General features: G+C 44.7%; 1 pseudogene; it reads right to left on the bottom strand.

The window, feature by feature from the left end:
* The window catches only part of LOC106582537 (ras-associated and pleckstrin homology domains-containing protein 1-like), a 177768-nt pseudogene that overhangs the window by 89620 nt on the left and 62635 nt on the right, over window positions 1-25513 (bottom strand).

Here is a 25513-nt window from a genome sequence, read left to right as displayed (position 1 = left end):
ACATGTTTTCACTTTGTCATAATGGGTTATTGTAATGAATTTTGAATTCAAGGCTGTAACACAACAAAATGTGGAATAAGTCAAGGGTTATGAACACTTTCTGAAGGCACAGTGTGTGTGTGTGTGTGTGTGTGTGTGTGTGTGTGTGTGTGTGTGTGTGTATCTTCTATTTACCGTTGATGTTGTACATGGAGAAGCGGTTACAGAAGTTAGCCATGTTGGTCTCCTGTCTGAGAGGGGCCTTCTTCACAGTCTCTGTGAAGCCATCATCTAGACTCTGTACAGGGGACAGATTCACATCATCTAGACTCTGTACAGGGGACAGATTCACATCATCTAGACTCTGTACAGGGGACAGATTCACATCATCTAGACTCTGTACAGGGGACAGATTCACATCATCTAGACTCTGTACAGGGGACAGATTCACATCATCTAGACTCTGTACAGGGGACAGATTCACATCATCTAGACTCTGTACAGGGGACAGATTCACATCATCTAGACTCTGTACAGGGGACAGATTCACATCATCTAGACTCTGTACAGGGGACAGATTCACATCATCTAGACTCTGTACAGGGGACAGATTCACATCATCTAGACTCTGTACAGGGGACAGATTCACATCATCTAGACTCTGTACAGGGGACAGATTCACATCATCTAGACTCTGTACAGGGGACAGAGGAATCGTGAATGCACGTCTTGTGAATGCACATCTCGCCGCTAGCTCACCGGCGTCTCGCCGCTAGCTCACCGGCGTCTCGCCGCTAGCTCACCGGCGTCTCGCCGCTAGCTCACCGGCGTCTGAATTGTTTGCCCTTTGTCGATGTTTATTCCACATTAATTCAGTATTATAGTTACGGTTAAATGCCCACATTTCCCCAATAATCTAGAATGTTTGGTTACGGTAATTTCTGTTAAATATGTAATATATTACATTCATTTACTGATTGTCGTGGTTCGGGTTGCAAAGCTACCGGTAACTTACCAAAGTTTTCAGTAATTCGGGTAATTAACAGAAAATCTAAATCATAACTTTGGTAATTTATACTTTAATAACTTAATTTTATATTAATATATAGTATTCATGTATTATATCTGTGTCCGTATTATCCATGAGTTTCTAGTTGACAGACCATGTGGTTCAAGAGAAAATAGAGAAAATGAATAAAATGTATAAAACAATAAAAAATAAAACATTGGTATTATTTTCAGTTAACTATGCAACTCCTCCAAGTATTGACTGTTTTGACAACTACCACCAGTTTGATGCCAAAATCATTGACAACAAATATATATTGACAATAGTAAAATACATACAAGTTTGTAAAAAAAAAAATAATAATAATAATAATACTGCTGAAACCCTCATATTAAACACGAACGGTATTCACTAAATTGATGTTTTATATTTAGGATATGTTACAGAGCTGTCATTCTATTTTTTTTTCAATTTAAAAATCATATTTATTTAATGTATTTTACAACATAAGGCCACAAAAGAGGGCCATATATTATAACAGATAATCTGAAGTACCAAAAATGGCCACTAGATGTCTTGTGATAGATTACATAAAATTCTGGTAGTTTACTGTTAAACATAGAAAGTTTCCAGTATGATACCCTCCCCTTCCAACCCTAAAAAGTAGTGGACACGTTTTTTTTTGTTGGATCGCTCACAAACAACACAACACCTGTTATAAAGAAGTGTTGGTTTACTTAATTATATTGACCAATTTAATGTACATTTTCTTCATCGTCTTTCGCTTGGAGCGCATGTCTGGCCTCTTAATCTTGAGCGTGCATAGACGTACCTGGTCTACGAACCAGAACAGGTGCGGCTTCTTGTGTATATAAAGAGTCAGATGATAAGATTTTGCTTGATGAGAGGCTGTATTCGTTTAAAATGTTGACAAGTCAGAACCATGTAAACTTATCATCATCATCATCATCACTGTGTAAATAAATCCTTCATTTACACCTCTAATCATTGTCCTTAAGACTGCTAGAAGGACCGCATTTTAAAATGAGAAGGGTACATACGAGAATAGAACGGCAAAAAAAACAAAAAAAAACATAGGGCAGTACTACCCAAGCGTTTATTACTGCTTATAAAGCCCTATCCTCATGGGGCTAGTACTATTATAGAATGTGGGCTACGTCATTTCTACTCCAGCATGTCCGTTTTTTTTTCCCCCCAGTGGACGATTCGGACGGATTAGTTTGACCAAACTGGCCCTGTAATGTATTTTCTCCCCCCCCCTCTTCTAGGAGTGAAGATATTTCAAAAATGTCTATGGAAAGTGTAATATTGACCTAATGACCTTCAGTTCAGAGCAAGTTTAACTAATAGTATCAATTCATTGGCTCAATATCGTCCACTTACATCTTTAAAAAGAGAAGAACGGTACGAGGAAAGTTCATATGTGACAAAACAGTTCATCTGCATAGCACTTTGTTTTAAGCATCAATTTGTTCCCCGGTTCTGACCCAAACTGGGCCCAGCACCTGTTAAACTCTGTAATATCCCTCAAAACACAGAGGATGACTGTTCACACGGGAGAAGTATTATATCAGGACATTGGAGTTTGCTGAAAAACAGTCTTTTTTTTTTTTTTTTGGAGGGTTGGGTTAATAACCTTCCTGCTCAGTAAAAATTATTGACATGGCCGAATTGGGTCGGGACTAGAATTACGGATGTGGTGGTTTGTGCTCGTGCACATAATGACATTACCTGACCTCCCCCAGCGAAACTAATCCCGTCCAAACAGGGCTATATATTAGTGACCTGGGGGTACAAAATGGTGACCTGGTGGGGTGGCATAAAACGGTGACTTGGTGGTACAAAATGGTGACCTGGTGGTATAAAATGGTGACCTGGTGGTATAAAATGGTGACATATAATGGTGACCTGGTGGTATATAATGGTGACATATAATGGTGACCTGGTGGTATATAATGGTGACATATAATGGTGACCTGGTGGTACAAAATGGTGACCTGGTGGTACAAAATGGTGACCTGGTGGTACAAAATGGTGACCTGGTGGTACATAATGGTGACCTGGTGGTACATAATGGTGACCTGGTGGTACATAATGGTGACCTGGTGGTACATAATGGTGACCTGGTGGTATAAAATGGTGACCTGGTGATACAAAATGGTGACACAAAATGGTGACCTGGTGGTACAAAATGGTGACCTGGTGGTACAAAATGGTGACCTGGTGGTACAAAATGGTGACCTGGTGGTACATAATGGTGACCTGGTGGTACATAATGGTGACCTGGTGGTATATAATGGTGACCTGGAATAATACAATTACAATATAAATCAGGTAAGTAAATACAGAATAAAGGTCATGCATAACCAACAGAATGTATTTTGGAAATCATAATTTACATTTCTAGCCGACCTGTCTGAGTTGCGGTTAGCCGACCCGTCTGAGTTGCGGTTAGCCGACCCGTCTGAGTGGCGGTTAGCCGACCCGTCTGAGTGGCGGTTAGCCGACCCGTCTGAGTGGCGGTTAGCCGACCCGTCTGAGTGGCGGTTGCCGACCCGTCTGAGTGGCGGTTAGCCGACCCGTCTGAGTGGCGGTTAGCCGACCCGTCTGAGTGGCGGTTAGCCGACCCGTCTGAGTGGCGGTTAGCCGACCCGTCTGAGTGGCGGTTGCCGACCCGTCTGAGTGGCGGTTAGCCGACCCGTCTGAGTGGCGGTTAGCCGACCCGTCTGAGTGGCGGTTAGCCGACCCGTCTGAGTGGCGGTTAGCCGACCCGTCTGAGTGGCGGTTAGCCGACCCGTCTGAGTGGCGGTTAGCCGACCCGTCTGAGTGGCGGTTAGCCGACCCGTCTGAGTGGCGGTTAGCCGACCCGTTTGAGTGGCGGTTAGCCGACCCGTCTGAGTTGCGGTTAGCCGACCCGTCTGAGTTGCGGTTAGCCGACCCGTCTGAGTTGGGGTTATCCAGCTCTCCCAGCCAGGGTTAGGGTTAGTTACCTGTGTGAGTTTATCCAGCTCTCCCAGCCAGGCTCCAAACATCTTGTCTAGATCCTGATCTTCTTTATCACTGTCCTCCTCCTCTCCTCCTCCTCCTCCCTCTGTATGGTCCAGCTCTTCGTCTGACAGCTGCTCCATCTGCCACACACACACACACACACACACACACAGGGAAATGTTCGATGTATTTTAGCATGTGGTGGAGTGCTTCGTGGCTGAGACATTGGGGGAGTTCTGGGTAGATGGATAAAAGGAAGCTATTAAAAAGGCCACAAGGCGCACACACGCGGCGTGGCGTGGCGTGCCAGTCCCGTTCATTCAGCTCCAACAGGCACGGCGTGGAACCCTACATTTCCATGGTAACCTCAGTCACACCTAGCTACTGACTCCACGCCGGTGTCTAAACCTTCGCAAAGCACCTTCATTATTCGTCTCAATCTAGACTTTAGTTTTATCCTTGTCGTCAACCCACGCTGAGGGTAACTCGGCTACATCTTTTGCAGAGTGCCGTATTGGGATTCTTTGTTATTAAAGTGATAAAAGCGTCACAATAGTATAGGTTTGGATTGTAACGCGTGTCTTTGGAACATTCTGATTTTCTACCGCCCTCTGGTGGTCAGTTCCCTAATCTCCCTCCTTCTCCACAGCTCTGTCAGTGTGTGTGTGTGTGTGTGTGTTCACCTCCATGCGTAGGTGCGTGTGTGTGTGTGTGTGTCAGCTTGTTTAGTGTGTGTGTGTGTGTGTGTGTGTGTGTGTGTGTGTGTGTGTGTGTGTGTGTGTGTGTGTGTGTGTGTGTGTTTGCCATTAGCTTCCCGGCCTGACAAGGCATGTTTGATTAACGCAAACACAAGAGCCATCCGTACCTGGAGATCTCTGTCCCAGATCTTAAATCCTCTGGTATAAATATTGGAGATCTCCGTCCCAGATCTTAAATCCTCTGGTATAAATATTGGCGATCTCTGCCCCAGATCTTAAATCCTCTGGTATAAATATTGGAGATCTCTGCCCCAGATCTTAAATCCTCTGGTATAAATATTGGAGATCTCTGCCCCAGATCTTAAATCCTCTGGTATAAATATTGGAGATCTCCGTCCCAGATCTTAAATCCTCTGGTATAAATATTGGAGATCTCCGTCCCAGATCTTAAATCCTCTGGTATAAATATTGGAGATCTCTGCCCCAGATCTTAAATCCTCTGGTATAAATATTGGCGATCTCTGCCCCAGATCTTAAATCCTCTGGTATAAATATTGGCGATCTCTGCCCCAGATCTTAAATCCTCTGGTATAAATATTGGCGATCTCTGCCCCAGATCTTAAATCCTCTGGTATAAATATTGGAGATCTCTGCCCCAGATCTTAAATCCTCTGGTATAAATATTGGAGATCTCTGCCCCAGATCTTAAATCCTCTGGTATAAATATTGGAGATCTCTGCCCCAGATCTTAAATCCTTTTAAAATGATTTTATTTTTTGTTATGGTTAATTTCCCTACCCTAGCTGGGTCTGAGGTCTTGTGGTGTGGCTGTGCCAGGCTGTGTGGCCCACTGCGGCAGTAGGAGACCCCTACAGTAGCACTTTGATCATACTATGACCTGGGCCGGCATGACCCCCCCGACCTGGGCCGGCATGACCCCCCCCGACCTGGGCCGGCATGACCCCCCCCGACCTGGCATGACCCCCCCCCCCCCGACCTGGTCCAGCATGACCGCTAGGAACAGTTAGGTCTACAGTACAACAGGGAAGGAGAATTACAGTAGCATTATGCTCCATGGCAAATCAATTGCAAAAAAACCGAATAAAATAAAATGCAAATTAATTACTTAAAAATCATACAAATGATTTTCTGGATTCAGTCTCTCACAGTTGAAGTGTACCTATGATAAAAATTACAGACCTCTACATGCTTTGTAAGTAGGAAAACCTGCAAAATCGGCACTGTATCAAATACTTGTTCTCCCCACTGTATATACAGGGTCAGTAGCTATATACAGGGTCAGTAGCGATATACAGGGTCAGTAGCTATATACAGGGTCAGTAGCTATATACAGGGTCAGTAGCGATATACAGGGTCAGTAGCGATATACAGGGTCAGTAGCGATATACAGGGTCAGTAGCTATATACAGGGTCAGTAGCTATATACAGGGTCAGTAGCTATATACAGGGTCAGTAGCGATATACAGGGTCAGTAGCTATATACAGGGTCAGTAGCTATATACAGGGTCAGTAGCGATATACAGGGTCAGTAGCTATATACAGGGTCAGTAGCGATATACAGGGTCAGTAGCTATATACAGGGTCAGTAGCTATATACAGGGTCAGTAGCTATATACAGGGTCAGTAGCTATATACAGGGTCAGTAGCTATATACAGGGTCAGTAGCGATATACAGGGTCAGTAGTTATATACAGGGTCAGTAGCGATATACAGGGTCAGTAGTTATATACAGGGTCAGTAGTTATATACAGGGTCAGTAGTTATATACAGGGACAGTAGCTATATACAGGGTCAGTAGCTATATACAGGGTCAGTAGCTATATACAGGGTCAGTAGCTATATACAGGGTCAGTTCCAGGGTCAGTAGTTATATACAGGGTCAGTTCCAGGGTCAGTAGCTATATACAGGGTCAGTAGCTATATACAGGGTCAGTTCCAGGGTCAGTAGCTATATACAGGGTCAGTAGCTATATACAGGGTCAGTAGCTATATACAGTGTCAGTAGCTATATACAGGGTCAGTAGCTATATACAGGGTCAGTAGCTATATACAGGGTCAGTAGCTATATACAGGGTCAGTTCCAGGGTCAGTAGTTATATACAGGGTCAGTTCCAGGGTCAGTAGCTATATACAGGGTCAGTAGCTATATACAGGGTCAGTTCCAGGGTCAGTAGCTATATACAGGGTCAGTAGCTATATACAGGGTCAGTAGCTATATACAGTGTCAGTAGCTATATACAGTGTCAGTAGCTATATACAGGGTCAGTAGCTATATACAGGGTCAGTTCCAGGGTCAGTAGCTATATAAAGGGTCAGTAGCTATATACACAGTCAGTAGTTATATACAGGGTCAGTTCCAGGGTCAGTAGCTATATACAGGGTCAGTAGCTATATACAGGGTCAGTTCCAGGGTCAGTAGCTATATACAGGGTCAGTAGCTATATACAGGGACAGTAGCTATATACAGGGTCAGTTCCAGGGTCAATAGCTATATACAGGGTCAGTAGCTATATACAGGGACAGTAGCTATATACAGGGTCAGTAGCTATATACAGGGTCAGTAGCTATATACAGGGTCAGTAGCTATATACAGGGTCAGTAGCTATATACAGGGTCAGTAGCTATATACAGGGACAGTAGCTATATACAGGGACAGTAGATATATACAGGGTTAGTTCCAGGGTCAGTAGCTATATACAGGGTCAGTAGCTATATACAGGGTCAGTAGCTATATACAGGGTCAGTAGCTATAAACAGGGTCAGTAGCTATATACAGGGTCAGTAGCTATATACAGGGTCAGTAGCTATATACAGGGTCAGTAGCTATATACAGGGTCAGTAGCTATATACAGGGTCAGTTCCAGTGTCAGTAGCTATATACAGGGTCAGTAGCTATATACAGGGTCAGTAGCTATATACAGGGTCAGTTCCAGGGTCAGTAGCTATATACAGGGTCAGTAGCTATATACAGGGTCAGTAGTTATATACAGGGTCAGTAGTTATATACAGGGTCAGTTCCAGGGTCAGTAGCTATATACAGGGTCAGAAGCTATATACAGGGTCAGTTCCAGGGTCAGTAGCTATATACAGGGTCAGTAGCTATATACAGGGTCAGTAGCTATATACAGGGTCAGTAGCTATATACAGGGTCAGTATCTATATACAGGGTCAGTATCTATATACAGGGTCAGTAGTTATATACAGGGTCAGTAGCTATATACAGGGTCAGTTCCAGGGTCAGTAGCTATATACAGGGTCAGTAGCTATATACAGGGTCAGTAGCGATATACAGGGTCAGTAGCGATATACAGGGTCAGTAGCGATATACAGGGTCAGTAGTTATATACAGGGACAGTAGTTATATACAGGGACAGTAGCTATATACAGGGTCAGTATCTATATACAGGGTCAGTAGCTATATACAGGGTCAGTAGCTATATACAGGGTCAGTTCCAGGGTCAGTAGTTATATACAGGGTCAGTTCCAGGGTCAGTAGCTATATACAGGGTCAGTAGCTATATACAGGGTCAGTAGCTATATACAGGGTCAGTTCCAGGGTCAGTAGCTATATACAGGGTCAGTAGCTATATACAGGGTCAGTAGCTATATACAGGGTCAGTAGCTATATACAGGGTCAGTAGCTATATACAGGGTCAGTTCCAGGGTCAGTAGCTATATACAGGGTCAGTAGCTATATACACGGTCAGTAGTTATATACAGGGTCAGTTCCAGGGTCAGTAGCTATATACAGGGACAGTAGCTATATACAGGGTCAGTTCCAGGGTCAGTAGCTATATACAGGGTCAGTAGCTATATACAGGGTCAGTAGCTATATACAGGGTCAGTAGCTATATACAGGGTCAGTAGCTAGATACAGGGTCAGTAGCTAGATACAGGGTCAGTAGCTATATACAGGGTCAGTAGCTATATACAGGGTGAGTAGCTATATACAGGGTCAGTTCCAGGGTCAGTAGTTATATACAGGGTCAGTAGCTATATACAGGGTCAGTAGCGATATACAGGGTCAGTAGCGATATACAGGGTCAGTAGCGATATACAGGGTCAGTTCCAGGGTCAGTAGTTATATACAGGGTCAGTAGCTATATACACGGTCAGTAGTTATATACAGGGTCAGTAGCTAAATACAGGGTTAGTAACTATATACAGGGTCAGTTCCAGGGTCAGTAGCTATATACAGGGTCAGTAGCTATATACAGGGTCAGTAGCTATATACAGGGTCAGTAGCTATATACAGGGTCAGTAGCTATATACAGGGTCAGTAGCTATATACAGGGACAGTTCCAGGGTCAGTAGCTATATACAGGGTCAGTAGCTATATACAGGGTCAGTAGCTATATACAGGGTCAGTAGCTATATACAGGGTCAGTTCCAGGGTCAGTAGCTATATACAGGGTCAGTAGCTATATACAGGGTCAGTTCCAGGGTCAGTAGCTATATACAGGGTCAGTAGCTATATACAGGGTCAGTAGCTAGATACAGGGTCAGTTCCAGGATCAGTGGCTATATACAGGGACAGTAGCTATATACAGGGTCAGTTCCAGGGTCAGTAGCTATATACAGGGTCAGTAGCTATATACAGGGTCAGTAGCTATATACAGGGTCAGTTCCAGGGTCAGTCGCTATATACAGGGACAGTTCCAGTGTCAGTCGCTATATACAGGGTCAGCAGCTAAATACAGGATCAGTAGCTATATACAGGATCAGTAGCTATATACAGGGACAGCACCAGGATTAAATGGTGCTGTGAGATGAGGACATCAGGGGATTACATGGCGCTGCGCTGTGAGATGAGGACATCAGGGGATTAGATGGTACTGCGCTGTGAGATGAGGACATCAGGGGATTAGATGGTGCTGTGCTGTGAGATGAGGACATCAGGGGATTAAATGGTGCTGTGAGATGAGGACATCAGGGGATTAAATGGTGCTGTGAGATGAGGACATCAGGGGATTAAATGGTGCTGTGCTGTGAGATGAGGACATCAGGGGATTAAATGGTACTGTGCTGTGAGATGAGGACATCAGGGGATTAAATGGTGCTGTGCTGTGAGATGAGGACATCAGGGGATTAAATGGTGCTGTGCTGCGAGATGAGGACATCAGGGGATTAAATGGTGCTGTGCTGTGAGATGAGGACATCAGGGGATTAAATGTGCTGTGCTGTGAGATGAGGACATCAGGGGATTAAATGGTGCGTACTGTGAGATGAGGACATCAGGGGATTAAATGGTAGTGCTGTGAGATGAGGACATCAGGGGATTAAATGGTGCTGTGAGATGAGGACATCAGGGGATTAAATGGTGCTGTGCTGTGAGATGAGGACATCAGGGGATTAAATGGTACTGCGCTGTGAGATGAGGACATCAGGGGATTAAATGGTACTGTGCTGTGAGATGAGGACATCAGGGGATTACATGGTACTGCGCTGTGAGATGAGGACATCAGGGGATTAAATGGTACTGTGAGATGAGGACATCAGGGGATTACATGGTACTGTGCTGTGAGATGAGGACATCAGGGGATTAAATGGTGCTGTGCTGTGAGATGAGGACATCAGGGGATTACATGGTACTGTGCTGTGAGATGAGGACATCAGGGGATTAAATGGTGCTGTGAGATGAGGACATCAGGGGATTAAATGGTACTGAGCTGTGAGATGAGGACATCAGGGGATTAAATGGTGCTGTGCTGTGAGATGAGGACATCAGGGGATTAAATGGTACTGTGAGATGAGGACATCAGGGGATTACATGGTACTGTGAGATGAGGACATCAGGGGATTACATGGTACTGCGCTGTGAGATGAGGACATCAGGGGATTAAATGGTACTGCGCTGTGAGATGAGGACATCAGGGGATTACATGGTACTGTGAGATGAGGACATCAGGGGATTAAATGGTACTGTGAGATGAGGACATCAGGGGATTAAATGGTGCTGTGAGATGAGGACATCAGGGGATTACATGGTACTGTGAGATGAGGACATCAGGGGATTACATGGTACTGTGAGATGAGGACATCAGGGGATTAAATGGTACTGCGCTGTGAGATGAGGACATCAGGGGATTAAATGGTGCTGTGCTGTGAGATGAGGACATCAGGGGATTAAATGGTGCTGCGCTGTGAGATGAGGACATCAGGGGATTAAATGGTGCTGTGCTGTGAGATGAGGACATCAGGGGATTAAATGGTGCTGTGCTGTGAGATGAGGACATCAGGGGATTAAATGGTGCTGTGCTGTGAGGACATCAGGGGATTAAATGGTGCTGTGCTGTGAGATGAGGACATCAACCACGTCTCTTCAGCGAACTCTACTTTGGTGAATTGTGAGCAGGACATTTCTCTCCCCCCCAAGAGAGATTCTTAGCGCTCTACTGAAATATATTTTGAATCTTCTCTCCAACCCTTTCCAAAATCAAAACAATTTTTCTTTCGTTCTCTCCTGGTTTATTCCTGGACAGCTGCATTCCTCCCATTGGCCTATAAAGACGTACAATAACGGCTTCTCTCCTCCCTAGAGAGAGAGAGAGAGAGAGAGAGAGAGAGAGAGAGAGAGAGAGAGAGAGAGTGAAAAGACTCACCCAGCCAGCGATTAGAAGGGAACACTGTGCTACAATTAGCTCCCTGTGGTTAGCAGGCCTGTCATTTGGGTCGAGGAAAGCTGGGAGATGAGAGTAAGAGGGGGTTGGGCTAAGACGGCCTCTGCCTGTCCCTGCATCTACTACTCCCTCTCATTCTCCTCCCTCTCTGGGAAGAGTGGTACACAGCATGTTGGGCTATGAGAGTACCCTAATACCACAGAGAAAATACAGGGCGGATACAGAGAAAAACAGGGCGGATACAGATGAAATACAGGGCGGATACAGAGAAAATACAGAGAGGATACAGAGAAAATACAGGGCGGATACAGATGAAATACAGGGCGGATACAGATGAAATACAGGGCGGATACAGATGAAATACAGGGAGGATACAGATAAAATACAGGGAGGATACAGATAAAATACAGGGCGGATACAGATGAAATACAGGGAGGATACAGATGAAATACAGGGCGGATAAAGGGAGGATACAGATGAAATACAGGGCGGATACAGATGAAATACAGGGAGGATACAGATAAAATACAGGGCGGATACAGAGAAAATACAGGGCGGATACAGAGAAAAACAGGGCGGATACAGATGAAATACAGGGCGGATACAGAGAAAATACAGAGAGGATACAGAGAAAATACAGGGCGGATACAGATAAAATACAGGGCGGATACAGATGAAATACAGGGAGGATACAGATGAAATACAGGGAGGATACAGATGAAATACAGGGAGGATACAGATAAAATACAGGGAGGATACAGATAAAATACAGGGAGGATACAGATGAAATACAGGGCGGATACAGGGAGGATACAGATGAAATACAGGGTGGATACAGATGAAATACAGGGAGGATACAGATAAAATACAGGGCGGATACAGATAAAATACAGGGCGGATACAGATGAAATACAGGGCGGATACAGATGAAATACAGGGCGGATACAGATAAAATACAGGGAGGATACAGATAAAATACAGGGAGGATACAGAGAAAATACAGGGAGGATACAGATGAAATACAGGGAGGATACAGATGAAATACAGGGAGGATACAGATGAAATTCAGGGAGAATACAGAGAAAAATACAGGGAGGATACAGAGTAAAATACAGGGAGGATACAGAGACAGCTGATGAAAGGAGAGATGTTTCTGGAACTAGGGCTGAATGCATGTGTTTTCACATCCCTACAGGACGTGTCTGAGAGACTACCGTGCCTGACGCCTGAGATCAGCATTATACAGCGCTGCCCCAGCAGATGTTAAATCTGTTTCAGGTCAGTAAGGGCCCAGGCCCGGTCCAAGACATTAGGTCAGTGGGGGCCCAGGCCCGGTCCAAGACATTAGGTCAGTGGGGGCCCAGGCCCGGTCCAAGACATTAGGTCAGTGGGGGCCCAGGCCCGGTCCAAGACATTAGGTCAGTGGGGGCCCAGGCCCGGTCCAAAACATTTGGTCAGTGGGGGCCCAGGCTTGGTCCAAGACATTTGATCATTGGGGGCCCAGGCCTGGTCCAAGACATTTGGTCAATGGGGGGCCTGGTCCAAGACATTTCACAGGAAACCCCCAATTCTAAACAGTGGCCTGGACCAAGACATTTCACAGGAAAACACCATTCTAAACAGTGGCCTGGACCAAGACATTTCACAGGAAAACACCATTCTAAACAGTGGCCTGGACCAAGACATTTCACAGGAAAACACCATTGTAAACAGTGGCCTGGACCCAGACATTTCACAGGAAAACACCATTCTAAAACAGTGGCCTGGACCAAGACATTTCACAGGAAAACACCATTGTAAACAGTGGCCTGGACCCAGACATTTCACAGGAAAACACCATTCTAAACAGTGGCCTGGACCCAGACATTTCACAGGAAAACACCATTCTAAACAGTGGCCTGGACCCAGACATTTCACAGGAAAACACCATTCTAAACAGTGGCCTGGACCAAGACATTTCACAGGAAACCCCCATTCTAAACAGTGGCCTGGACCAAGACATTTCACAGGAAACCCCCATTCTAAAACAGTGGCCTGGACCAAGACATTTCACAGGAAAACACCATTGTAAACAGTGGCCTGGACCCAGACATTTCACAGGAAAACACCATTGTAAACAGTGGCCTGGACCCAGACATTTCACAGGAAAACACCATTCTAAACAGTGGCCTGGTCCAAGACATTTCACAGGAAAACACCATTCTAAACAGTGGCCTGGTCCAAGACATTTCACAGGAAAACACCATTCTAAACAGTGGCCTGGACCAAGACATTTCACAGGAAAACACCATTCTAAACAGTGGCCTGGACCAAGACATTTCACAGGAAAACACCATTCTAAAACAGTGGCCTGGACCAAGACATTTCACAGGAAAACACCATTGTAAAACAGTGGCCTGGACCCAGACATTTCACAGGAAAACACCATTCTATTCTAAACAGTGGCCTGGACCAAGACATTTCACAGGAAAACACCATTCTAAACAGTGGCCTGGACCCAGACATTTCACAGGAAAACACCATTCTAAACAGTGGCCTGGACCCAGACATTTCACAGGAAAACACCATTCTAAACAGTGGCCTGGACCCAGACATTTCACAGGAAACCCCCATTGTAAACAGTGCACCTAATGGGAGAGGTTCCATACGTGACAGAGACGAACATCTCAGTTAGAAACTTAGGAAGCGGGGGAATCTAATAGCAACAACTAGGATGGATTGCTAACATGACAAGGTTTCAAACAATTATACTGACTGAAGCTCACATGTAAAAAGTGGTAGGTGACACCTGGATAGCCTGCTGCCTACCGTTGACTATAGCCTACGCATTCGAATGGGAGGTGCACTGATTACAAATTGAGATTTATATTTCTCAAACAGTAGCCGTTTTTAAAAATCGTGGTCATCAAAACAGTTAACAATTCTAAATGCAACTGTTTTGTTATCTTTTGTACAAAGACTGGGTTTCTAAAAGCATGTTTCACTACAGTAGCAGCTTCCTGAGGAGCTGCTCTCACGCTGCCTGACAGGTGATAGGAAATTCTTCTCCTCAAACTAGTCTCTGTATACACTGTGCAGGTGTGATAAAATAAGAAACATGACTAATGAAAATACACACGGCGCCAATTTAATTCCACTAAATTATGCAAATGAACCTAGACCAATAGGCATGACCGGTCAAATGCATTTTTCAGCAGCTAACCCGGGTAACATACCCTAGTCCAGCAAGCAGAATATCCAGAGCTGTTGAATGAAGTGGAAACGGTGGTCCATATTAAAAAGGTTAGAGGTCATTGCTCTGATGTCCAGAAGCCATTTTTCGGTCATAGGAAATGAAGACAGAGACGTGTGCAAAACCAGTTAAAAATTGAACAAAAACATTTAAAAAAAAAATACAACATCTAAAAGTGTTGGTGCCATGTTTCATGAGCTAAAATACTTAGGGGTCAGCAGCTAGTGGTCTTGGAGGGCCACTGAGGGAATGTGTTGTATTCCTTCCTGGGCCATCTGGGTCACAGGAACGGCTGGCATCCGCAGACATGGGGAAAATACTGCTCATCCCTCCGATTTTAACAGTGAAAGTGAGGAAATGCCCGAGCAGACCAGGGGCCGTATCCCAAATGGAACCCTATACCTTACAGAGCCCCATCAAAAGGAGTGCACTATATAGGGAATAGGGTTCAATTTGGGACGCAGTCCAACAGTGGCTCCCAGCTCCCACTCCTTGTGGAATGTGTTAGAATGTTAGACAGACAGACAGACAGGAAAGGCTGTGTCAAGACACTTCTCACACTCCTCATTCCACTTCCTGGCAGCCTCTGGTTGGTTAGCCCTGGTAGGGTTCAGCAGCAGCCCTTGTCCCTGGACACACTAACATGGCAGTTCAAAAACTCAGCTCTTGAACAAGTATCTAATTACACTGAGTAGTTCTTTGATTATAACACTCTGCCATGGGGCACTCTGCTGTTGTGAACAAACCGCTCACCCACACGACGCCATCTGCCCGGTACAGTTGAAACAGGGATTCATCCGTGAAGAGCACACTTCTCCAGGGTGCCAGTGGCCGTCGAAGGTGAGCATTTGCCCACTGACGTCGATTACGACACCGAACCGCAGTCAGGTCAACACCCTGGTGAGGAGGACGACGAACACGCAGATGAGATTCCCGGAGATGGTTTCTGACAGTTTGGACAACCAAAGAATTTCTGCGACAAACTCACAATTTAAATCAGCTGTTCGTGTGACTGGTCTCAGACGATCCCGCAAGTGAAGAAGCTGGACGTGGAGGTCCTGGGCTGCCGTGGTTACGTGTGGTCTGCGGTTGGGCATACTGCCAAATTGTCTAAAATGACGGAAGCGGCTTATGGTAGAGAAATTAACATTTAAATTCTCTGGAAACAGCTCTGGTGGACATTCCTGTAGTCAGCATGCCAATTGCACGCTCCCTCAAAACTTGAGACATGTGTGGCATTGTGTTGTGAGACAAAGCTGCACATTATAGAGTGGCCTTTTATTGTCCCCAGGACAACAGGGGATTAAAAAGGTACTGTATCGTAGACAACCCTGATGCTGCGGCCGAGTACAGGAATAAGTGACTGCGCAGAGTCATCAAACGAGCAAAAGGACAATATAGGAATATGGTGGAATCATATTACACACAGGCTCCGCCTCCCACCGCATGTGGCAGGGGCTAAAGTCCATCACGGATTACAGATGAAGAAGAAGACCCAACCGTGATCTGCCCAACGGCGCTTCTCTACCAGACCAACTCAATGCATTGTCTGCACACTTCGACATAAACAACACAAAGCCATTCACGAGGGCCACCACAGACCCAGGAGCCTGGGTGAACTCGCTCTCTGAGGCCGACGTCTTTAAAGAAAATCTGGGTCAAACACCCACAAGGCCACGGGCCCCGTCAGGTTTCCAGGGCGCGTTGTCAGAGCATGCGCAGAACAGGTGGCAGGCAAATTCACAGTCATTTTGAACCTCTCTTTGTTCCAGTCTGTAATCCCCACATGTTTTAAACTGACCACCATCATTCCTGTTCCTAAGAACTCTGAGGCTTCATGTCACAATGACTAACCGCCCTGTAACACTCACATCTGTAATCATGAAGTGTTTTGAGAGGCTGGTTATGGCAACACATCAACACCATCATCCCAGACACCCTTGAGACCCACTCTAATTTCATACCTTCCCAACAGATCCACAGACGACGCAATGTCAATTGCTCTCCACACTGCCCTCACCCACTTAGATTAGGGGAATACCTATGTGAGAATGCTGTTCATTGACTACAGCTCAGCGTTCAACACCATTATCCGACTCCAACCTCGTCGCCAAGGGTAGGATTCTGGATCTGAACAACTCCCTCTGCAACTGGATCCTGGACTTCCTGACGGGCCGCCACCCTAGGTGGAGGGTACACAACACCTCCGCCACACTAACTCCTAAGACAGGGGCCCCACAGGGGTGTGTGCCTATAAATAACAAACAAAATAGATACAATAACTCCAATAGTCTATCTTTATTGACATTTTATTATTATTTATGTTATTGGTCACATACACATGGTTAGCAGATGTTAAAGCGAGTGTAGCGAAATGCTTGTGCTTCTAGTTCCCGACGGTGCAGTAATATGTAACAAGTAATATAACAATTCCAACAACTACCTAATACACACAAATCTAAAAAGGGGTGAATGAGAATATGTACATATAAATATATGGATGAGTGATGGCCGAGCAACATAGGCAAGATGCAGTGGATGGTATAAAGTACAGAATATGCACATATGAGATGAGCAGTGTAGGGTATGTAAACATTATATAAAGTGGCATTGTATAGGCAAGGTGCAATAGATGGTATAAAATACAGTATATAAACTCAGCAAAAAAAAAGAAACGTCCTCTCACTGTCAACTGTGTTTATTTTCAGCAAACTACATGTGTAAATATTTATATGATTCAACAACTGAGACAACAACAACTGAGACATAAACTGAACAAGTTCCACAGACATGTGACTAACAGAAATGGAATAATGTGTCCCTGAACAAGGGGGGGGTCAAAATGAAAGATAACAGTCAGTATCTGGTGTGGCCACCAGCTGCATTAAGTACTGCAGGGCATCTCCTCAAAGTAAAATGCAAATTAATGACTTAAAAATAATACATTGTGATTTTCTGGATTTTTGTTTTAGATTCCGTCTCTCACAGTTGAAGTGTACCTATGATAAAAATTACAGACCTCTACCTGCTTTGTAAGTAGGAAAACCTGCAAAAATCGGCAGTGTATCAAATACTTGTTCTCCCCACTATACGTCTTCTGTCTGAACCGTTGAATTGCGACTCCACTTTGTCCCTGTACCGGCATTTCACTGATTTGATTGCCTTGGAGGGAATAACTACACTGTTTATATTCAGCCATATTACCAGACCTCTTTCCATGGTTAAATGCGGTGGTTCGCGCTTTCAGTTTTGCATGAATGCCGCCATCCATCCACGGTTTCTGGTTAGGGTCGGTTTTAATACTCACAGTGGGTACAACATCTCCAATGCACTTCTTTATAAACTCACTCAGAGTCAGCGTATAGGTCGACGTTGTTCTCCGAGACTGACTGGAACATATCCCAGTCCGGGTGATCAAAACAATCTTCAAGCGTGGATTCCGATTGGTCAGACCAGCGTTGAATGGTTCTAGTCACTGGTACATCCCGTTTGAGTTTCTGCAAATAAGACGGTAGGCGCAAGATGGCGTTGTGGTATGTTATGATTGCACCATGAGTCGTTAATCATGAAGCATACACCCCACCCATCCTCTTCCCAGAGAGGTGTTTGTCTTTGTCGGAGCGATGCATGGTGGCTGAACCGATTCCGACAACATATCCCGAGAGAGCCATGCTTCCGTGAAACAGAGAATGTTACAATCTCTGATGTCTCTCTGGTAGGCAACACTTGCTCCAATTTCATCTACCTTGTTGTCAAGAGACTGGAGACTGGCGGGTAGTATACTCGGGAGCGGTGGGCGATGTGCACGTCTAAGGAGCCTGACCAAGAGGTCTACCCGTCTACCCCTTCTGCGGTGCCGTTGTTTTGGGTCGGATTCTGGGATTAGATCCATTGTCCTGGGTGGTGGTCCAAACAGAGGATCCGCTTCAGGAAAGTCGTATTCCTGGTCGTAATGTTGGTAAGTTGACATCGCTCTTATATCTAATAGTTCTTCCCGGCTGTATGTAAGAAGACTTAAGATTTCCAGAGATAAAAATGTATGAAAAAGAAAAAAAAAGAAAATACTGCATAGTTTCCAAAGGACTCGAAGTGAGGCGTACATCTCTGTTGGCGCCATCTTCCAATCACTCACACATAATATGCACATACAGTTGAAGTCAGAAGTTTACATATCCTTAGGTTGGAGTCATTAAAACTCGTTTTTCAACCACTCCACAAATTTCTTGTTAACAAACTACAGTTTTGGCAAGTCGGTTAGGACATCTACTTTGTGCATGACACACCTGTGGATGTATTTCAAGGCCTACCTTCAAACTCAGTGCCTCTTCGCTTGACATCATGGGAAAATCAAAAGAAATCAGCCAAGACCTCAGGGAAAAAAATGGTAGACGTCCACAAGTCTGGTTCATCCTTGGGAGCAATTATCAAACACCTGAAGGTATCACGGTCATCTTTACAAGCAATAGTAGGCAAATAACACCATGGGACCAGGCAGCCGTCATACCGCTCAGGAAGGAGACGAGTTCTGTCTCCTAGAGATGAACGTACTTTGGTGTGAAAAGTGCAAATCAATCCCAGAACAACAGCAAAAGACCTTGTGAAGATGCTGGAGGAAACAGGTACAAAAGTATCTATATCCACAGTAAAACGAGTATCCTATATCGACATAACCTGAAAGGCCGCTCAGCAAGGAAGAAGCCACTGCTCCAAAACCGCTTTTAAAAAGTCAGACTACGGTTTGCAACTGCACATGGGGACAAAGATCGTACTTTTTGGAGAAATGTCCTCTGGTCTGATGAAACAAAAATAGAACTTTTTTGCCATAATGAACATCGTTATGTTTGGAGGAAAAAGGGGGAGGCTTGCAAGACGAAGAGCCCCATCGCAACCATGAAGCACGGGGTGGCAGGATCATGTTGTGGGGGTGCTTTGCTGCAGGAGGGACTGGTGCACTTCACAAAATAGATGGATATCATGAGAAAGGAAAAATTAAAATATGTGGATATATTAAAGCAACATCAAGACATCAGTCAGGAAGTTAAAGCTTGGTCGCAAATGGGTCTTCCAAATGGACAATGACCCCAAGCATACTTCCAAAGTTGTGGCAAAATGGCTTAAGGACAACAAAGTCAAGGTATTGAAGTGGCCATCACAAAGCACTGACGTCAATCCTATGGAAAATGTGTAGGCAGAACTGAAAAAAGTATGTGAGAGCAAGGATGCCTACAAACCTGACTCAGTTACACCAGCTCTGTCAGGAGGAATGGGCCAAAATTCACCCAACTTATTGTGGGAAGCTTGTGGAAGGCTACCCGAAACGTTTGACCCAAGTTAAACAATTTAAAGGCAATGCTACCAAATACTAATTGAGTGTATGTAAACTTCTGACCCACTGGGAATGTAATGAAAGAAATAAAAGCTGAAATAAATCACTCTCTACTATTATTCTGACATTTCACATTCTTAAAATAAAGTGGTGATCCTAACTGACCTAAGACAGGGAATTCTTACAAGGATTAAATGTCAGGAATTGTGAAAAACTGGAGTTTAAATGTATTTGGCTATGGTGTACATAAACTTCTGACTTCAACTGTACATCTCTAAAGCTGTGTGTCCCTTCAGGGAGCAGAGGCAGAAAGCTAAACTGAAAACCATCCTACGACTCTCCAATCACGTGTGCTGAAAATTGCTATTTCCACAGCTGTGATTATCAACAGAACCTGAACATAGTCTTCCAGTAGTTTCCCCTTCAGAAAACAAACTAACTCTGAACACAACCACAGCTCTCAGCCCAGCCAGTCCAACTCTCCCCTCTCAGCCCAGCCAGGCCAACACTCCCCTCTCAGCCCAGCCAGGCCAACACTCCCCTCTCAGCCCAGCCAGGCCAAACTCTCCCCTCTCAGCCCAGCCAGTCCAACACTCCCCTCTCAGCCCAGCCAGTCCAAATCTCCCCTCTCAGCCCAGCCAGTCCAAATCTCCCTCTCAGCCCAGCCAGTCCAAATCTCCCCTCTCAGCCCAGCCAGTCCAAATCTCCCCTCTCAGCCCAGCCAGTCCAAATCTCCCCTCTCAGCCCAGCCAGTCCAAATCTCCCCTCTCAGCCCAGCCAGTCCAAATCTCCCCTCTCAGCCCAGCCAGTCGGCCCGCAGTCCAAATCTCCCCTCTCAGCCCAGCCAGTCCAAATCTCCCCTCTCAGCCCAGCCAGTCCAACATCTCCCCTCTCTGCCCAGCCAGTCCAAATCTCCCCTCTCAGCCCAGCCAGTCCAAATCTCCCCTCTCAGCCCAGCCAGTCCAAATCTCCCCTCTCAGCCCAGCCAGTCCAAATCTCCCCTCTCAGCCCAGCCAGTCCAAATCTCCCCTCTCAGCCCAGCCAGTCCAAATCTCCCCTCTCAGCCCAGCCAGTCCAAATCTCCCCTCTCAGCCCAGCCAGTCCAAATCTCCCCTCTCAGCCCAGCCAGTCCAAATCTCCCCTCTCAGCCCAGCCAGTCCAAATCTCCCCTCTCAGCCCAGCCAGTCCAAATCTCCCCTCTCAGCCCAGCCAGTCCAAATCTCCCCTCTCAGCCCAGCCAGTCCAAATCTCCCCTCTCAGCCCAGCCAGTCCAAATCTCCCCTCTCAGCCCAGCCAGTCCAACTCTCCCCTCTCAGCCCAGCCAGTCCAAATCTCCCCTCTCAGCCCAGCCAGTCCAAATCTCCCCTCTCAGCCCAGCCAGTCCAACTCTCCCCTCTCTGCCCAGCCAGTCCAACTCTCCCCTCTCTGCCCAGCCAGTCCAACTCTCCCCTCTCTGCCCAGCCAGTCCAACTCTCCCCTCTCTGCCCAGCCAGTCCAAATCTCCCCTCTCAGCCCAGCCAGTCCAAATCTCCCCTCTCAGCCCAGCCAGTCCAAATCTCCCCTCTCAGCCCAGCCAGTCCAAATCTCCCCTCTCAGCCCAGCCAGTCCAACTCTCCCCTCTCTGCCCAGCCAGTCCAACTCTCCCCTCTCTGCCCAGCCAGTCCAACTCTCCCCTCTCAGCCACATTCCACCCTGCTCCGCCTGTGGTATTGAAGAAGAAAGAACCAGAGAAAGAAATACAGACTCCAAATTAGATCCAGACTTTCTCCTCTCCCTCGCTCTCTCTCCGTTTCAAAGAGAAAAACATGTGTAGTGATGCTCTCTGTGGAGGCCTGGCTCGCTGCAGAGACAGAGCAGAGGACAGGACATTTTTTAAGAGAAAATGAAAATGTGAGTGAATCCAGCAGGTCAATAATTCCAGATGTTGTTGTTGCTGAAGTAGAGACATGAATCATCAAACACAAGGATGGATATTAGGTTTGGACAATATACCGTTTATACCAGGCAGATGCGAGCTACGCCACTGTTAACTACAAGTTAACTATCTAAGATGTACCTAATTATATCCAGCTCAGGGCTTTAGCTATGCATTTGATTTGCTAACATGCTTGCTAAGTGGCTAGATGTCAAGATCAACCTTCTTGGTCGGAAACTTTCCAGAAATTCTCTGGAATTTCACTTAAATTAATCAAAAAATGTTCGCTTATAAAAACAGTGAACCTTTTTTGTGGGATACACATAAGGCAATTCTAGGTCTTACAGCATATTTTGGTTAAACTATCCACAATTCAATGGGATTCAGAAGGGCAGTCCATTCTTCCATCACATGTACAGCTGATTCTCAAGATCTTGCACACTAATGAGATGCTATTGAGCCCACACTACTACACTGTCTAAGCCAAGGACTACATGCTTTCTGGTACCTTTTGATTCAATACTGGGTGGGGTGAATATATTTTATAGGACATACATATAGGACATACATGATTTTTTTGTTAACTAGTAACCTACAGCAAAGTGTGTTTAAATCATTTCTAACTTGTTAACAATTTCTGCTAGTTAGTTTTTTCTACCATGTGGGTTTTTGCTTGCCTGAGCCTACTATCTGAGGAGTGTTAATTCACCTGTTTCCATACATGTTTCATTTTAACCTCAATGGAATAGGGGGCAGTATTTTCATGTCCGGATGAAAAGCGTGCCCAATGTAAACTGCCTGCTACTCAGGCCCAGAAGCTAGGATATGCATATAATTAGTAGACGTGGATAGAAAACACTGAAGTTCCTAAAACTGTAAGAATAATGTCTGTGAGTATAACAGAACTGATTTGGCAGGCGAAACCCCGAGCACAATCCATCCAGGGGGAAAATGTTTTAGGTCACTGTGTTTTCCAATGGTTTTCTATGGGAGACCTGATATATTAGGGCCCAGATTGCAGTTCCTATGGCTTCCACTAGATGCCAACAGTCTTTAGAAATTGTTCGGTGTTTTTCTTTTGAGAAATGAAGAAGTAGGGCTGTTCTTTGTAGGTGTCACTCTTTAGTCTTTTGTTGCGCGTGGACTGGAGCACGCATCACCTTGTTTTTATCCGGTATTAGAAATAGTTTATTCCGTCTTAAATTGTATAGTTTTTTTTTACATTTTAGGATACCCGAGGTTGGATTAGGAATATTGTTTGGAATGTTTGGACCATGTTTACAGGTAACTTATTAGAAACTTTGTAGTCAAGTTGGAACCGGTGTTTTCCTGAATGAAACGCGCCAAATAAATGGACATTTTGGGGATATAAAAACGGCATTTATCGAACAAAACGACCGTTCACTGAGACATTTGAGATTGGAAAAAAGAAGAAGACCTTCAAAAAGGTAAGGCATTTATTATTTTATTATTATATTTATTTATTTATTATTTATTTCTGACTTTTGTGTCGCACCTGCCTGGTTGAAAAATGATTTTCATGTGTTTGTATGCAGGGGCGCTGCCCTCAGATAATCGCATGGTTTGCTTTCGCCGTAAAGCCTTTTTGAAATCTGACACAGCGCCTGGATTAACAAGAAGTTAACCTCTATGGGCTAGGTGGGACGCTTGCGTAACAGCCACTGCCAGCCTGTGGCGCGATTTTCAAAACCTTAAAAATCCTATTACTTCAATTTCTCAAACATATGACTATTTTACAGCCATTTAAAGACAAGACTCTCGTTAATCTAACCACACTGTCCGATTTCAAAAAGGCTTTACAACGAAAGCAAAACATTAGATTATGTCAGCAGAGTACCAAGCCAGAAATAATCAGACACCCATTTTTCAAGCCAGCATATAATGTCACCAAAACCCAGAAGACAGCTAAATGCAGCACTCACCTTTGATGATCTTCATCAGATAACAACCCTAGGACATTATGTTATACAATACATGCATGTTTTGTTCAATCAAGTTCATATTTATATCAAAAACCAGCTTTTTACATTAGCATGTGACGTTCAGAACTAGCATACCCCCGCAAACTTCCGGGGAATTCGCTAACATTTTACTAAATTACTCACGATAAACGTTCACAAAAAGCATAACAATTATTTTAAGAATTATAGATACAGACCTCCTCTATGCACTCGATATGTCCGATTTTAAAATAGCTTTTGGTGAAAGCACATTTTGCAATATTCTAAGTACATAGCCCAGGCATCACGGGCTCGCTATTTAGACACCCGGCAAGTTTAGCACTCACCATAATCATATTTACTATTATAAAAGTTTGATTACCTTTTGTTGTCTTCGTCAGAATGCACACCCAGGACAGCTACTTCAATAACAAATGTTGGTTTGGTCCAAAATAATCCATCGTTATATCCGAATAGCGGCGTTTTGTTCGTATGCGTTCCAGACACTATCCGAAATAGTAAAGAAGTGTCGCGCGCATGGCGCAATTCGTGACAATAAAATTCTAAATATTCCATTACCGTACTTCGAAGCATGTCAACCGCTGTTTAAAATCAATTTTTACGACACTTTTCTCGTAGAAAAGCGATAATATTCCGACAGGGAATCTCCTTTTCGGCAAACAGAGGAAAAAATCCCAAAGGCGGGGGCGGTCGGGGTCACGCGCATAAGCTAGTGTCTCTTGATGGACCACTTGAGAAAGGCGATAATGTGTTTCAGCCTGGGGCTGGAATGACGACATTCTGTTTTTTCCCGGGCTCTGAGCGCCTATGGACGACGTGGGAAGTGTCACGTTAGAGCAGAGATCCTTAGTAAATGATAGAGATGGAAAAGAAGTTCAAGAAATGGTCAGACAGGCCACTTCCTGTAAAGGAATCTCTCAGGTTTTGACCTGCCATTTGAGTTCTGTTATACTCACAGACACCATTCAAACAGTTTTAGAAAATTTAGGGTGTTGTCTATCCATATGTAATAAGTATATGCATATTCTAGTTACTGGGTAGGAGTGGTAACCAGATTAAATCGGGTATGTTTTTTATCCAGCCGTGTCAATACTGCCCCCTAGCCCTAACAGGTTAAGCTTTATTTTAATGTATTACACTTATATTGTCGTGAAGGTTGAATATTGATATTTCTGTAGTTTGAATTTGGCGCGCTACAATTTCACTGGATGTTGTCAAATCAATCACGCTAACGGGATTCGCTCTTAAGGGATCCATAAGAGGTTTTTACTGAGGAGTGTTAATTCACCTGTTTCCATACATGTTTCATTTTAAAACATTTATCTTAACAAAGGAGTTGTTTAATCTAACTGCTTAACTATTTATCTGTACATGGAATTGTTTTTGTGTTTTTTTTTACTCATTTTCTCCCCTAATCTTTACAGGAAAATGCCACGGGCACTACCTGATGTGTGGAGACATTTCACTGCAGCTAATCTAGAAGGAAAAGCTGTGTACATTTGCAAATACTGTGCCAAATCATATGTGAAGAATGCAACAAAGATGCATAATAATCTGGCCAAGTGCATAAAGTTCCCTCAGCGCTCACAACAAGCAACCTCTGACAAAAGTCCCTCTACTTCTATTGGAGGTGACAATGATGAATCAGACACCTTATCGATAGCAACATTTGCTGGTCAATGAAGGTCAAGCAAATCATGGAGAAAGCAGACTGTATTGCAA

The sequence above is a fragment of the Salmo salar genome, chromosome ssa21, assembly GCF_905237065.1.
Source record: "Salmo salar chromosome ssa21, Ssal_v3.1, whole genome shotgun sequence".
Lineage (NCBI taxonomy): Eukaryota > Metazoa > Chordata > Actinopteri > Salmoniformes > Salmonidae > Salmo > Salmo salar.
Note: the sequence above shows the minus strand (reverse complement) of the source record. Positions and strands in the feature narration are given on the sequence as shown.